The sequence below is a fragment of the Conger conger genome, chromosome 18 (assembly GCF_963514075.1).
Source record: "Conger conger chromosome 18, fConCon1.1, whole genome shotgun sequence".
NCBI lineage: Eukaryota > Metazoa > Chordata > Actinopteri > Anguilliformes > Congridae > Conger > Conger conger.
In genome coordinates this window covers 21,887,455-21,901,903 of record NC_083777.1, presented here as the reverse complement: position 1 = coordinate 21,901,903, position 14,449 = coordinate 21,887,455, and the positions used below count along the sequence as shown (strand labels likewise).

At 47.4% G+C, this 14,449-nt stretch overlaps 1 protein-coding gene across 2 annotated transcripts in view; it reads left to right on the top strand.

The window, feature by feature from the left end:
* The window catches only part of prkn (parkin RBR E3 ubiquitin protein ligase), a 77,695-nt gene that overhangs the window by 44,341 nt on the left and 18,905 nt on the right, over positions 1–14,449 (top strand). The window lies entirely within an intron of this gene.

Genomic DNA, 14,449 nt, shown 5'->3' with positions numbered 1-14,449 from the left:
GTGTGTATGTGTGTGTGTGTGTTTATGTTTATGTGTGTATGTGTGTGCGTGTGTATATGTGTGTATATGTGTGTGTGTGTGTGTATGTGTATGTGTGTGCGTGTGTATATGTGTGTGTGTGTGTCTGTGTCTGTGTGCGTGTGCGTGTGTGTGAGAGAGTGTGTGTGTGTATGTGTGTGTCTGTGTCTGTGTGTGTGTGTGTGTGTGTGTGTGTGTGTGTGTCTGTGTGCGTGTGTGTGAGAGAGTGTGTGTGTGTGTGTATGTGTGCAGAGGACTGTGCTGGTTGTCAGTGATGGATAGTGGCAGCTCCCCCTCAGTAAGCGGGAGAGATGGTATCAGAGTTCCGTCCCCTGGGCCTGTTTCAGCGTGGCCCCGGGCCCCCCTCTCAGCTGCCCCCGCTGGCCTGGGACATCCGTAACTGCCAGAGCGTAATGGGGCTCAGGGGTAGGGCTGACAGCCTCCCTCTCTACGTCTCTCCCTCTCCCTCTCTCTCTCTATCTATAGTTATCCATTCTCTGCACCTGCTGGTGCTGTGTGAAAATGAGTGTGTTCATACTGGGTCTTTAATGTGTGTACCTCTACATGCTGAGTGTTCAGTTTATCAGAGCGAGAGTGCGTTCGTTCGTGAGTGTTTGAGTGTGTGTTTGTGCGTGTGTGTGGATTATAAAGTGAGTGGTGATAAAGGGTATTTAACGTGCGTATTTACTTGTTTTGTATTCAGTCGATGGGCGTTGGGTGTGCGCTGTGCGTTCGGGGGGGGGGGGGGGCTGTGTTCAGACTCTGCCGGCCTGGCGATCCATCACTGTTTGCGGGACGCAGAAGGGAGATCGTGGAGAAAGGTCAAACTTCACCGTCAAATGCCATTTCCGCTTTTAAATAACTTTCAACCGGCTGGCGGAAACGTGCTTGTCTGCAGGGCCCGGATTAAAGCGGAAAACACAGTCCACAGAATCCCTAAATAAAGATTGGCTCCACTGATAGAGAGCTGTGCCAGGAGAGGCGCTCAAACCCATTTCCCACTGAAAAAACGCTGAGCTCCAACCGGCACTGATGCCATATGACCTTTCTTTGAAACGAGCATTTATGCTAAGCTTTATTACAGGCTCAGAGTCAACAGTTTGACAGCATATCTCCATTTGTCAGTTACAGAGAGGCTACGCACTCTCCTTTTAAAAAAATTCAATTCCGTGCTCCTGTGTGCGGAAGCTATCTCTGTGTGACTCAATTCTCCACATTCTCTTTCTCTCTCTCTCTCATATTCCCTCTCTCTCATTCTCTCCCTCTCTTTCACTCCCTCATTCTCTCTCTCTTGCTCACACTCCCTAATTCTCTCTCGCTCATACTCCCTCCCTCAGTCTCTCTCATAATCTCTCTCATTCACTCTCTTTCTCTCTCTATCACTCTATCTCCCTCTCTCACTCTCTCTCTCTCTCTCTCTCTCTCTCTCTCTCCCTCTCTCCCTCTCTCTCTTTCTCTCTCTCTCTCAGTATTTCTCTCCTAGTCTCTCGCTCACTCCCCAATTCGAGAGACAGGGGTGGCAGGTGACAGCAGTGAATCCAGGTGAAGGTCCCTGTTTCAATTTCGGTACGTAGTAAAATGTCCGATGTTAAACTCTGATAGAGTCCGTTTTTACACTCATCGAGTAAACTCTGCGCTGACCTTTGATCACAGGTAGACTCATATAAACGCTATTAAAATAGAAATAGAGTGGAGGAGATAGCGCTCTGCAGTACGTAAGGGGAAAGAGGAGAACGGAGAACAAAAACACAGTCCCCAGTTGGGGTTGCGAGGGGCGTGCGATGGCCTTGAGCATGAAGACTGCTGGTTGCCACCGTGGTCACCCCCGTGTGCCCTGACTCCTGTTGACCACACTCCATTCCTAACGGTTTGTAATGAAGTTTGTAAGCAAACATTTTTGACACGTAGCGCGTTTTACGAAATTAGCGTCCACGTTCCCCTACGCGGGCCGTCGGGACCCAGCGGTCAGCGGCCGTCGCCCCCGTCAGACCCCGCCGCGCCCGGAGAGGGAGATAACTCCCGCCCGTCGCCCGGCTGACGTTATCAGCCCTGCCTCTATCAGCGACGCTGAAGCGCCCCGAATATGTGCCGCTGTCAGGAGCCTGTGAGACTCCAGATACAGAGACGAAAAATCACCTCCCGAAAAAGTGCCCACGGAATCATTTTTTCCCCAAGGTCCTCTATCCGGGTGGATTAATATGCCTGTAAGTGCGTGTATCTGATGTGGATGAATAATCCTGGGAGGCCCTGTAATCGTGCAGATTAATAACCTGGCCGTAACAGATCGGCGCTCTGAATGGGGAAATTATTGATGAAATGGCTTTCTTTACGCGGGCGCCTCCGTCGGTACACCATCATTTGTACGGAGAGAAAGAGGGGAAGAAAGGGAACAGAGAGAGCCTGACAGGAGAGATAGAGGAAGAGAAATGAAAGCGAAGAGGTGTGAGAGGAGGCGATGATGGAGAGGGGGAATATCGAACGAAGGGGAGGGACCGGGGAAGAGAGGGATGGAGGGAGAGGGATAGAGAGGGAGAGAGAGGAAGAGACAGGGATAGAGAGGCGGAGAGAGGCCGAGGAGGCGATAGGTAGAGGGACAGAGAGGCAGAGAGAGGCCGAGGAAGCGATAGGTAGAGGGATAGAGAGGCAGAGACAGGCCGAGGAAGCGATAGGTAGAGGGATAGAGAGGCACAGGAAGATAGTGGTAGAGGGTTAGAGAGGGAAAGGGATAGAGAGGGAGAGAGAGGGAGGGAGGGAGAGGGAGGGGGAGAGAGAGGGAGGGAGGGAGAGGGAGGGGGAGAGAGAGAGAGGGAGAGAGAGGTAGGGGGATAGAGAGTGGTGCGCCACGCTCCCCAAAGATAAACCGTTGGATCCCTGTCATGGAGGGGTTAACGTGGTTCCCTAGTCTGCGCGCTGTTCCCTAGTCTACGCGCTGTTCCCTAGTCTACGCGCTGTTCCCTAGTCTACGCGCTGTTCCCTAGTCTGCGCGCTGTTCCCTAGTCTGCGCGCTGTTCCCTAGTTTGCGCGCTGTTCTCTGGCACGCCTCTAACCAGGCGCTTCACAGCGCGGCAGTTGAAACAGGGGCTTTAGCTGCAGTCAGTCAAATAAAGATAATCTGGCCACGATACGCGCAGAACGGATGAGCTAATCGGCAGATGCCATCTGATACTGTCTCAGCGGTGTGTGGGAGGCGCTGTGGACTCGGTTTGTGTGAACTGAGCAGGGACCGGCTCTTGAAAAGAAGGCTTTAATAGAGAGAGAAAGAAAAGAGAGGGAGACGGAGAGAGAGAGAGAGAGAGAGAGGGGGAGAGAGGATTTTCATTTGAAAACGTGTCTGCAGGATAAAGTGCCTGCACAGCAGAACAGGGCTTTTGTTGTTATTCTTTGAAAGAAAAAGAAAAAAAAGAAATGCATGTTCTTTACAGGAGCACACCCACAGATAAGAACCGGGCCATAGATCCCCAGGGAACGGGGAATGTGTTTACACCGCGAACACCGTGCCATGAAAGTGGCCTCCGTCAGAAGCGCATTTAAAGATAACATCCGCACAGGTCGCTATACCAGCGTACATACAGCTCTCCTGTTCAAAAATGACACACTTTACTTCTGAAGAAAATTCTAGTATCTTCATTTTTTATGCTTTTGGAAAAAGTAAGCGTGCATCTTTATCTTGGAGCGTAATGAGCCCTCCACATGTGAGGGAAAAAAAGTGATCTTTGCGCAGTCTGTAAGACGTCCCCATTAGCGCACATTTTAAACAACCCCATGGCCCTCGTTAGTCTCCCTCCATTCAGTAATTACACACCTTTCGTTCCCCCTACACCATCGCTACACCACCACTATAAGAAGTTTATCACCCATCTGTGAGTGCTGCGTGTTTTCAGATCCATATTACCTCGGATAAAAAGTGTCAAGTATATAGAGGGGTATAAAGTTTGAAGGCTTCCTTTAATAGAGATGGTCTAATATTCCTGTGAGGGTCCTCATCTCCTTCCCGTGAAACGCTCTTCTCTTTACGCTTGCTGGCTTTCTCCCGGGAAACCTCAACGCTGAGATTTTGCACCCCACTGTTCTTCTTATATGTGTGATAAAATGGCAGGACTGCAGAGGGGGGAAGGGGTCTTAAATAATAGAATAATAAAAAAAAAAAGAACACAGAGCGGTCTACAAAATCCATGTGTATAAAAGATGGATGAACGTGGAGGTGTGTGTCAGAGATCAGACAGAGGTGAGCTCTTTAATATCTGCAGGGGGGTTATGGCACTGGAGAGCTATATTTTCAGTGTTAACACAGGACCAGGAGGATGTCCACTAAAACACTGACTGCAGCTGCCTGTTGTGTAACGTCTTTTTTTCTGCGTTCGATTTCCTGCCAGGTAACGTATTGTCAACTCCCGATTTTCATTTCGGGTTTGCTTTTCTGTCCTGGAAAAGCATGTTTGTGTTTGCCAAGCAGGCACAAGTGGTGTAAAAACAGTTTTACAAAATAGAAGTATACACTCACCTAGCACTTTTTCTCACCTGGGAACGCCTGTAAACCTACTCATTCATGCTATTATCTAATCAGCCAATTTATAAAAGATGAATGATCTTAAAATGAACGTAGGTAAAGCTGGTGGAGCTCCGAACCTCCCTCAGCCAACGCCCCTAAACGCTCTCAGAGACACCGAGACGCAATGCGAGGCGTTGAGGTGAATGCTAGCGGACGCGCTGGCTTGCCTCACCGCGTTGCGGAAGGTGAAGGAATTGCGCTTGACAGCGGACGGCTTTATCGAAGCGGCGCGGCTTTGTGATCGCTGTCAGATCACAAACGGGCCTGAGTGAAAGTGTTCAGCAGGCGGCGGCGCCGTTTCTGCCCATTTGCTTCCAGCAACCTGACCTGAGCACTAACTGTCCTCCAGTGCAGGTCCTTCTGTGTCGCCTGTCGGCCGTGTGCATGCCTAGTCCCAAAAATATCTTTCACTGTGGACAAGTAGTCTGCCACAGTGTACTTTCCTGTAGCACTCAAGTTCATTCTGTTCATTCTGTTCACGCTCATTTCCCTCGCCTAGGCTGTGACCCGTCTTATCTAAGCTATGACCTGTCATACCTGTGCATTGGCCTGTCTTACCTATGCTACGACCTGTCGTATCTACAGTATTCTACGACCCGTCTTACCTACGCTATGACCTTACCAGTCTCATCAGCGCTATGACCTGTCATGTCTGCATTAGTACCTGTCATATCCGTGTTATTACCTGCGTCAGCCGCGCTCCACTGTGACCCGTCTCACCTGTGTGAGCACCTGGCTGGTGTGCAGCTGCCGCAGCGCGGTTAATTCCGCGGTTGACTCCGCCGCGTCGTCAGAGCAGAGAGGAGGGAGGGCCATTAATCCTCATCAACAGCGCCGTCACTGCCAGGAGCAGGGGAGACACACACTCCTTAATCAAAGAGATAATTACAAGATAATTAGCAGGTTGGAAATTTGGACAAAAAAAAAAAAAGAAGAAGAAAAAAAAACAATTTCACTTCCACCGTCTGAGGCAGATTGATGTGCGGTGTGCCTCGGGTCGGGCGGGGCTACCTGGAGGCGGGGGGGGGGGGGTGGCTTTGGGAGAGGAGATGCGAGCGTGTGTGTGTGTGTGTGTGTGTGTGTGTGTGTGTGTGTGTGTCTTTATCTGTGCATGTTTGTGTGTGCATGCTTGTGTGTGAGAGCCTGTCTGCGTGTCTCTGTGTGTGGGGGTGTGTGAGCATGCGTGTGTGTGTTTTGTCTGTGCATATGACCTCTCTTATCTGTGTTATCCACCCCAGTCAACTGCACAGAGACACAAACATTATTTTTTTATACTTTTTTAATACATATTCATATACATCCATAGCCTCCGATTTCAGGGCAGCATAATACAAGTGTTTCTGATTAGTTGGGTGTGTTCAATAGCTTCCTTAGTGCAGGTATGAGGCAGCTGTCAGTATCTAGTATCTTGGCTGTAGGCTCTTGACTGCCTGTGGAGGCTGTTATTGTCATTTGTGCCTGAGCTGTGCCAATGACAGTCCGGGAAGCCATTATGGGACATAATGAGAGAGAGAGATTGAGATGCAAAATGAGACGTACTGAGCCTGTGAGACTATACAGAAGGAAGTACTAATATCATGGGTCACCCCCCAAATGTGGGTCACCGTGAGCTGCAGACAGTGTTGTGAAATTATGATTTATGACTGACACCTTACATGCAGGGCTATTCTACCTCTCACTGCTTCAGTGTGCAGAAAGATGTTTTTAATGTGTTATTGAGCCACATACCTCGATGGCAACATCAAGTTATCAAACCTTGTATGCTGTTTCAACAAAAGCAAAAGCAAAAGCAATAGCAATTGCCCTTTTTTCTCATTTTTGAAATGTTGAGTTTGGAATGTTATTTGACTGGCTGGCAAGGAAATTGGTCGGAAAACAGATGGAAGATGCATCTGGGAAAGCAGGCAGTATTTTATCCAACACCTGCGGTAATCAAACACAGGAATGTAACAAACATACGTAGCTTTAGCCACAATAGATGTCTTATGACTGAGACCAATCACACATTGGCCAGGTTAAAATTGCAATTAAATATTTATCCTGCCTTACCTGTTTGTGTGAACCGGTTAGGCTGTTCCGCCAGATCGATTGGAATGCGCCCTCCTTTATTTAAGCACAGGTAACCCAAGACTGAGCGGATTTCCTCTGTGCAGGAGGAGTGTAAATGGCGACGGACAGCGCATTTAGCGAGAAGCCAGAACCGCATTTATTTGAAAGACGTGTTATTCGGAGAGATTGTGCGGTGAACTGATCTCTCGCCCGTCCAGGTGTTTATCAGTGCTGCCAGGATCAAGAGTCTCGGAGACTGGCAGTGGCTGCTATTAAGCCAGAGTGTGTGTGTGTGTGTGTGTGTGTGTGTGTGTGTGTGTGTGTGTTTATTTACAGTACACACTCAGTAAATACATTTCCTTTTTTAATGGCCGTAGTCGGGAGTGTATTTCCGTGGAGGCGGCAGGAGTCTCTCCCGGCCTGTGAGCCCTTCTGCCCTTCATGGACTACAAGGACATTAAAAATGAGATTTGGAAAGCTTCAATCCCCGTTTATCAGCTGGCGGGGGCCTGAGGCGCCGGGACGGGGTGAAATATGGCACATATTTATATCTGCTGAGGAGACACTAACCGTGCCTTTATATGAGTATTGATTCAGTGCTTTATGAAAAAGCCGCTTTTTTGTTATCTGTTTCAGCTAGTTATTAAAGTGGAAATTGAGTTATAATTCTGATGGATTTTTCCGTCACGTTTGAGTCCCGGTCGTAGTATTTTTCCTCACTGGCTCACAGTGAACTTGACCTGCTTTTGTGATTACTCCAGATCCCCTACCGTACCCACATCTGCCCCCCTGCTCGCGGTTGATGTTGATCTTCATGTTGTTGAAGTTTGGTCAGTGAAACTGACTGTTGTGTTTTACGGTCGTGCTTGCAGCCAGCTAAGATGCTGGGTGTCACAGTTAACTAAAATCTTTTCTTCAACTGCTCCCTGGTGATTTGGCTTGCAGCACCGTCAGAACGTTTGGTACAGATAGCATACCGCACAGTAGACACCAGCACCGCGTGGCTGGAGGCACTATGGAGGACGTGATTGTTGGTCTTCACCTCGCTGAATTAACCACAAAGGTTGCAGCGAAGGAATGGTCCTACTGTACAAATATAACTGCTTGTTGCATATTGGGATAGAAGGAAGGTTAGGGATAAAATTATTTATCTTTAGTAGCCGATATGACTGTACTGTATTGAAACAAAATGGCCGACATACATAAGTTGTAAATGCCTGGCAAGGCTCTCTCATTGGTCGACGCTCCGGAAAAAGGTGTGTGGGTGGTCTGATCTGGAGATCATATGGGACTGGTCTGGGTAAAGTTGCTAAATTGCCCACAGTATCGGCATGTGGGAAGTTGATAGGTGAAGGGGTGTTTAGCCTAAATTCAGTGGTATCTGCGATTGCCATTCTTCAAGTTGAATTTCATCTGCTGTGACCTCCACTCAGTGTTTTGGGTATGAGAGAACTTAATAACAGGATATAATAGTTAATGATATCGTCATATCATGGACCATTATAGATAATTAGTATTCTGAAACTGGTAAGCACTGACTCTTTATTTACATCCAGCCTCAATGTGCAGAGGGAGCAGCCTATTGACTAAAGAATGTTCTAGAAAGGTTCCAGGGTCTGGTGTACCCTGGGAAATGCAGTGTAAATGCCATTCACAGTACTCTGTGCCACCATCCACCTAACTTGCACTCAAACCACATCGGTGAGGTGGCCTGGAGAGAGGTTGGACGATGAAGTGTTTGGATGTGTGTTTTTCACCCGCCGCTGGAGGGCTTCTACATTAGCTTTTTTCTCTCTCTCCTTCTCTCTCTCTCTTTCTCTCTCTCTCTCTCCCCCCTCTCTCCCTCCCTCCGCTCTCCGCTCTTTCACTTAACTGTCCCTCCACTCCTCCCTTTATGAAATCGTGTTTCTTTCTGCCCCACATCTTTTCTTTATTCCCTGATTGCAGCAATCTTTTTTTTTTTTTTTTTCTTCTTCTTCTTCTATTTGTCGAAGAATGGGGAAGCAGAGAGCGTTTCACTCTAAGGAGCTTTGCCACAGCGATCCGGGCTCCCACAATGAGAGGTAAACGCCGCGGTGTTAAGATGTGGCGGGAGCCATTGTGGGCCTCGGTGTAAGTCATCTTCTGCGCCTTTGTGTCTGCGGTTCAGAGGCGCCGTCCTGTAAAAGGAAAGAGCCTTAATGCCGTATGGGCTGTGGAAAGGAAAATGAGGGGCCGCTGCCGTGTTGTGGGTCCCAGTGGAGGCATCGCTTACACTGCAGCTTTCCTGGCCCGGGTCTGGACCCTGCCGGTACCACATGTGGCTGTGGCTGGCACCAGTGGTTACCGCAGTTTGCAGTTTATTAAGCCTCTGTTGCCAAAATAACACATTTCCCCGCGTTGAGGTCCGTTCAAAACTGCCCTGGTGAGGTTATACTATTTTGGACCGTACTTTACTGAATTAAAAAAAAACAATTGCGGTTGAGAAGGTATTAGATGTTTGTAAGAAGATATTGGATGAAGGAAATGAGTCTCGTTCTTCACCCCTTCATGTCCCTGTACCCAGTGCCCATGCTCTGGAGCTAAAAAAAAAAAAGCCTCATGGTCAAACATGGCAGTCTTCATGAACTAGCTTCATGCACCATTGAGCAGCTCCCATAGGAATCCATGGAATCGATAAGTGGAAGCTGTCTCCAGTTCTTCTATTCCTAAAATTTCCCTCGGGATGAATAAAGTATCTATCTATCTATCTGTCTATCTATCTAGATGGCTGGGACACCTGCAGAGCATCGCCCTAAAGAGGCAGACCATGACTGTCCCCTTGTTTATCGCTCAACAGTGCCACCTGTGGTTGAGTGGGGGCCGGCGATATGCCGGTACCTGTTGAGCAGTCCTCTGGCCTGCTGACTGACACAGCGTGATTGGCGGTACAGTCAGCTTGGATTGTGGGAAGGAAACAGCGGCACACGTTTTGATAGATGCGTGTGCCAGCTGGTGCCCTCAGGAACTGACAGCAAACCACAGAGACGAGATTGGCCGTTCACTCCGTCTTCGTCTGAGTGTGCTAACCGCTAGCTCCTCACGGATGTGCGCCGTATTATTTTCGGTTGTGATTGTGAACCTCTTAGCTTTTCTTTCTTTCTTTCTTTCCTCTGGGCCTGTGAATTTGGCGTAACGCCATTACGCCTACCCCGGACTGCCCAAGAGAAGCGTGAAAGTCATTAACCACCATGAACGTGAACTTCTGACCACGTGTCCAGGGAAGTACTCACAGTGCCTTCCAGTGTTCACAGTGCCCTCCTGTACTCACGGTGCCTTCCAGCTGAAAAGAGTTACAGAGAGGAAGATCTGGGATACGGGCTGATTAGTGGCCCGGCCTACGGGTTCAGCCCTCCTCTTCTGCAAGCCCACATATGCATTGTTGTTTTATTTATTTATTTATTTTTGAAATGTTGTTTGAAATGAACCTGCTCTGGGAGTAGAGCTGAGTGAAGGGCTCAGATAAGCACTCTGCACTGTAGCACTTTTAACTCCCTGCGCCTTTGAAGTGAGGCGATTGCTTTTCACTTCTTCTTGTATTGCCATGGGAACCATTGCACCCCATGCAGGAAGGGTTCAGTAGTGCGAGAGCCCCCCCCCCCGCTCTCCATTCCAGGGGGAAACTGACCTTTCCTCTCAGGCTAGGGGTAGTGCTCTCATTTAGGGGGGCGTGTGTGTGAGTGTTACTGTCAGGTGTGGCAGTGGGATGTTAGCTTGGACTAAGCAAGACTGACCCGCTATGAATGGTAATGCATGATTCAGGGCAATAAATCAGAAAAATGTATCGCAATGTTGTACAACGATCCACACTTGAGATGTGATGTATCTTCAAGAGCAACAAGTCAGAGGTGCGATTAAGAGAAAGACGATGGGAAAAAAGAGGAACCTCTCCTCTTCTGTGGAACATAATGTCTTCCGTTTGTTCTTTCTGGCCCTAGGCGTTCTGTTCTGCAGCCTCAGGGCAGAATCTCAGAATAGGGTTTGAGTGGCTGGGTAGGATCACCGGTGGCAGGTGCTTTATGATGGATGCAGCTGTTAAACAGGTCATGGAGACAGGTCGTGTGTCTGTCTGTGACCGCAAAATGGGGGCGACATGGCTCAGATGGTAAGAGCACTCGTCTGGCAGTCGGAGGGTTGCCGGTTCGATCCCCCGCCCGGGCTGTGTCGAAGTGTCCCTGAGCAAGACACCTAACCCCCAAATGCTCCTGACGAGCTGGTCGGTGCCTTGCATGGCAGCCAATCGACGTCGGTGTGTGAGTGTGTGTATGAATGGGTGAATGAGAAGCATCAATTGTACAGCGCTTTGGATAAAGGCACTATATAAATTCCAACCATTTACCATTTACATCATCAATCATCTCCGTTACCTGTTTAACACCTGCATCTGGCACTTGTTTATGATTCTTCTGTTTGCTTTTATCTCGATACGGTGAAGGATAATCCCCTGCTTTCCCCTCTACATTTGTACATGCTTTAAACACTCTAAAACCCTTTTACTTCCAGAAAAGAAACAGGCAATGGCTGTGGCCAATTATTACTCACCGGTATTGGAATAAGAACATAAGGATCCATAAATGAGAAGAACAGGCCATTCAGCGAATTCGCACGTTCACAGTTTATCTACAAACTAGAGAGTATCCGGCACCGCGTTCAGATTGTCGGGGAGGGAGGATGTACAGTGTGTAGTCTGTTGGTGTGTGTGGGTGTGAGCATGCCACTCTCAGGTATAGCAGGGAAACGGACAGATTTATCGGGGAGGGAGGGTGTACAGTGTGTAGTCTGTTGCTGTGTGTGGGTGTGAGCATGCCACTCTCAGGTATAGCAGAGAGACTGACAGATTGTGGGGGAGGGAGCGCATTTTAATAGTATCCACCTCCACTGTGTGATTATCACTGGAGACGCTATCACCACGGAGATCTGCAGGTTTCTCTGCCGCGCGAGCTTCGATTACACTCCATTTACTTCCCGTCTTGTGTTTATCTCGAGCGAAAGCGCAGACTGCCGAGAGTGTAGGCAGCGGTCTGGGAAACAAACCGTGATCTCGGCCGGAGCCTTTTTAGTGTTCCTGCTGTTCTGTGTGTCAGAGGGAGAGGGTGTGATTTGTCACACGAGGTCATTATAAATGTACAGTCTACGGGTCCCTGCGTTTGTGCAGACAGGTGACGCGGTACCTTTGATTTTAGAGGGAAAGGTGAGGGCCCGTAATGGAACTCATTCGTCAAAACCCTGACCTTGTCGAAAATCGCTTTTGTCTTTAACGAGAATATGAAAAAGGTGTAATATAATGGATGCGGAGGGTTTGATACCCTGCCCAGCTCCTATATCTGGGTCTGAAGCATCAGGGAAAGTCTGCATTTCGGTGAGCACGAACACATTATTCTCAAAAAAGTGTTTTATGCAAATGAGAGAATTTCTGGAATAGTGCGGATTCTTAACATTTCGTTTTGTGGCAGGCGAACAACAAAGGTTTCCTACTGTATTATAATAGAATATTTGTCAACATTACCCTCCTACGGTGTATCTCGCTGTATCCTCCCCCCTTCTCTCTCTTCCAGCACACTTGTCAGAGTCTATCAGGAGCCCCGCCGTACAGTAAATTAGACCTCCAGCCGGTCCTAGCTCAGCCGCGTGGCTCCCTGCGGTAGAATTATGAACTTGCCTTTCAGACTCACGAGGCCCGTAGTGGATACTCTCTTGCTAATAGCTTCCTAATTCTTGGAGAATGCATAAATTATCTCTCTGGCGGGGAGGACGAATGCCTTTTAAACCAGTCGGACCTCACAGTGCCTGCTAGCACCAGTCAGCGTTCACGTTGCTTTTTACGTTAATTCAGATAAACTGCCAATTTGGCTCTCATTTTAACTTTGAATTAGGCTACTTACTCATCAGATATGTAGCAAATAGTGTACAGTATTGTAAAGCAGGGTTACTCATTACATTACATTACTGGCATTTGGCAGACACTCTTATCCAGAGCGACATACAGTTGATTTGACTGCACAGGAGACAATCCTCCCCTGGAGCAATGCAGGGTTAAGGGCCTTGCTCAAGGGACCAACGGCTGTGCGGATCTTATTGTGGCTACACTGGGGATTGAACCACCGACCATGTGGGTCCCAGTCCTTTACCTTAACCACTACGCTATGGGCCGCCCTCTATAGTCCGGTCCTGCAGGCTACAGTATCCTTAGGTATTTGCTGCAACCATGATTTCACAAATGAGCTTACTTCCTGGACCAAGGAGGTAAAGTAATTGGTGAAATCAGGTGGTGTAGTGCATGGTGGGAGGAACTACTCTGTGTCCTTGGGGTTAGGCCTGGGGGTTAAGTAGCGCTATAAAGTAACAAGCGATTACTTTCTTCATTAAAATGTTTTGTCCATTTAATTAAATCCTCAGCTCATCTATTTTTGACCTTTACATTTTTTAAATTAATTTTCAGAACTAAACAGGAGACAATTTTGCTTTGAAGATAAACAAAAATGCATAAAATAATAATGTTATGTTTTTGTTAATGTAGTTGCATCCGAAGGATGTGAACCAAGAGAAGTCAGTCTAATTTTACAAGTTCTGAAAGCCTACATTGGTTGCATAATTTCAGTATAAATAAAAAGCAATTGATTGGAGACCAAAATTCCACCCACTGGAGAGTATATTTACTTGCACCCACAGCACAGAGGGACCTTAGCTCTACCACACTGATCTAATGATACCTAATTAGCCAGCAGCCTCCTTCCATGTATGCAATAATTGGCTCGTTACCTTTGTGACTGTGAACATTTTTTGGCTCAGGTACATACCAACTGTGCTACGATACTGACGATGGAAAACCCTGAGTGAAGGCGATGTTGAGTTTTTGAAGGCCTGAATAGTGTGTATTGCTGTTATTTGTTGTGAACAGGGCCGTGACCGTAACTCCTGTTGAGGACATCGAGGTCTTCAGTATTTTTTCATTTCCATAGCCAATATATTTCATTTCCTTCTTTAGTGAGAGCGGCAGTTGCAATTCTTTGCAGGAAGGAAATAGTCTGTAATAAAAAATTCTAGAGCATTTCCACTCTAAAATTCTAAAATGAATAAAAAATTAACAAATTAAAGAAAGAAAACAAACGCCCCACCAAGCCTCTTGACCTCTTTTTCAGGTTTTGGTCATGAATGTTTTTAATTCTATACTATCCCTGATAATGAAAAGGAATGCACTTAAAAAATAATAGCAGCTATATTTGTTCTGTGCTTTTCATTCTGGTATGCAAAATGCTTTTACGGACATTTTAAAACTGAGTGAAATTAAATAATTGAATGAAATGACCGGTCTCCTCTTTGTGTTTTTTACCAAGACAAATTAGCAGAAGCAAAACTTTTCTGAATTAGATGGCAATGCAGTGTTGGACACAAAGGTTTTGGGAATGTAGGACAGTTATTCAGTCAGTCTGGTCAGGATGGATGGGAATGGAGCTGTGTTATTCAGACAGTATGGATGGGAATGGAGCAGTGTTATTCAGACAGTATGGATGAGAATGCAGTAGGAATAGAGCAGTTATATTCATTCAGAATGGATGGTAATGCAGTAGGAATGGAGCAGTGTGTTATTCAACCAGTCAGGTTGGGAATGCAGGGATGTTCTCGGATTTTGTCAGGCCATGAGTGCAAGGTCTTCAGGGACTAATAGCGCACAAAAATACCTCAGACTTCAGCTGCTATTGCTTTTTTGGTGATCAGGGGCACGGTGTTCTTCCCAGGGAAAAGCTGTAGGATATCCCTCTAAGACAAACTGCGCTGGGGGTTCTGTTGTCTGCTGTCACTCAGATGAAGAGGCTT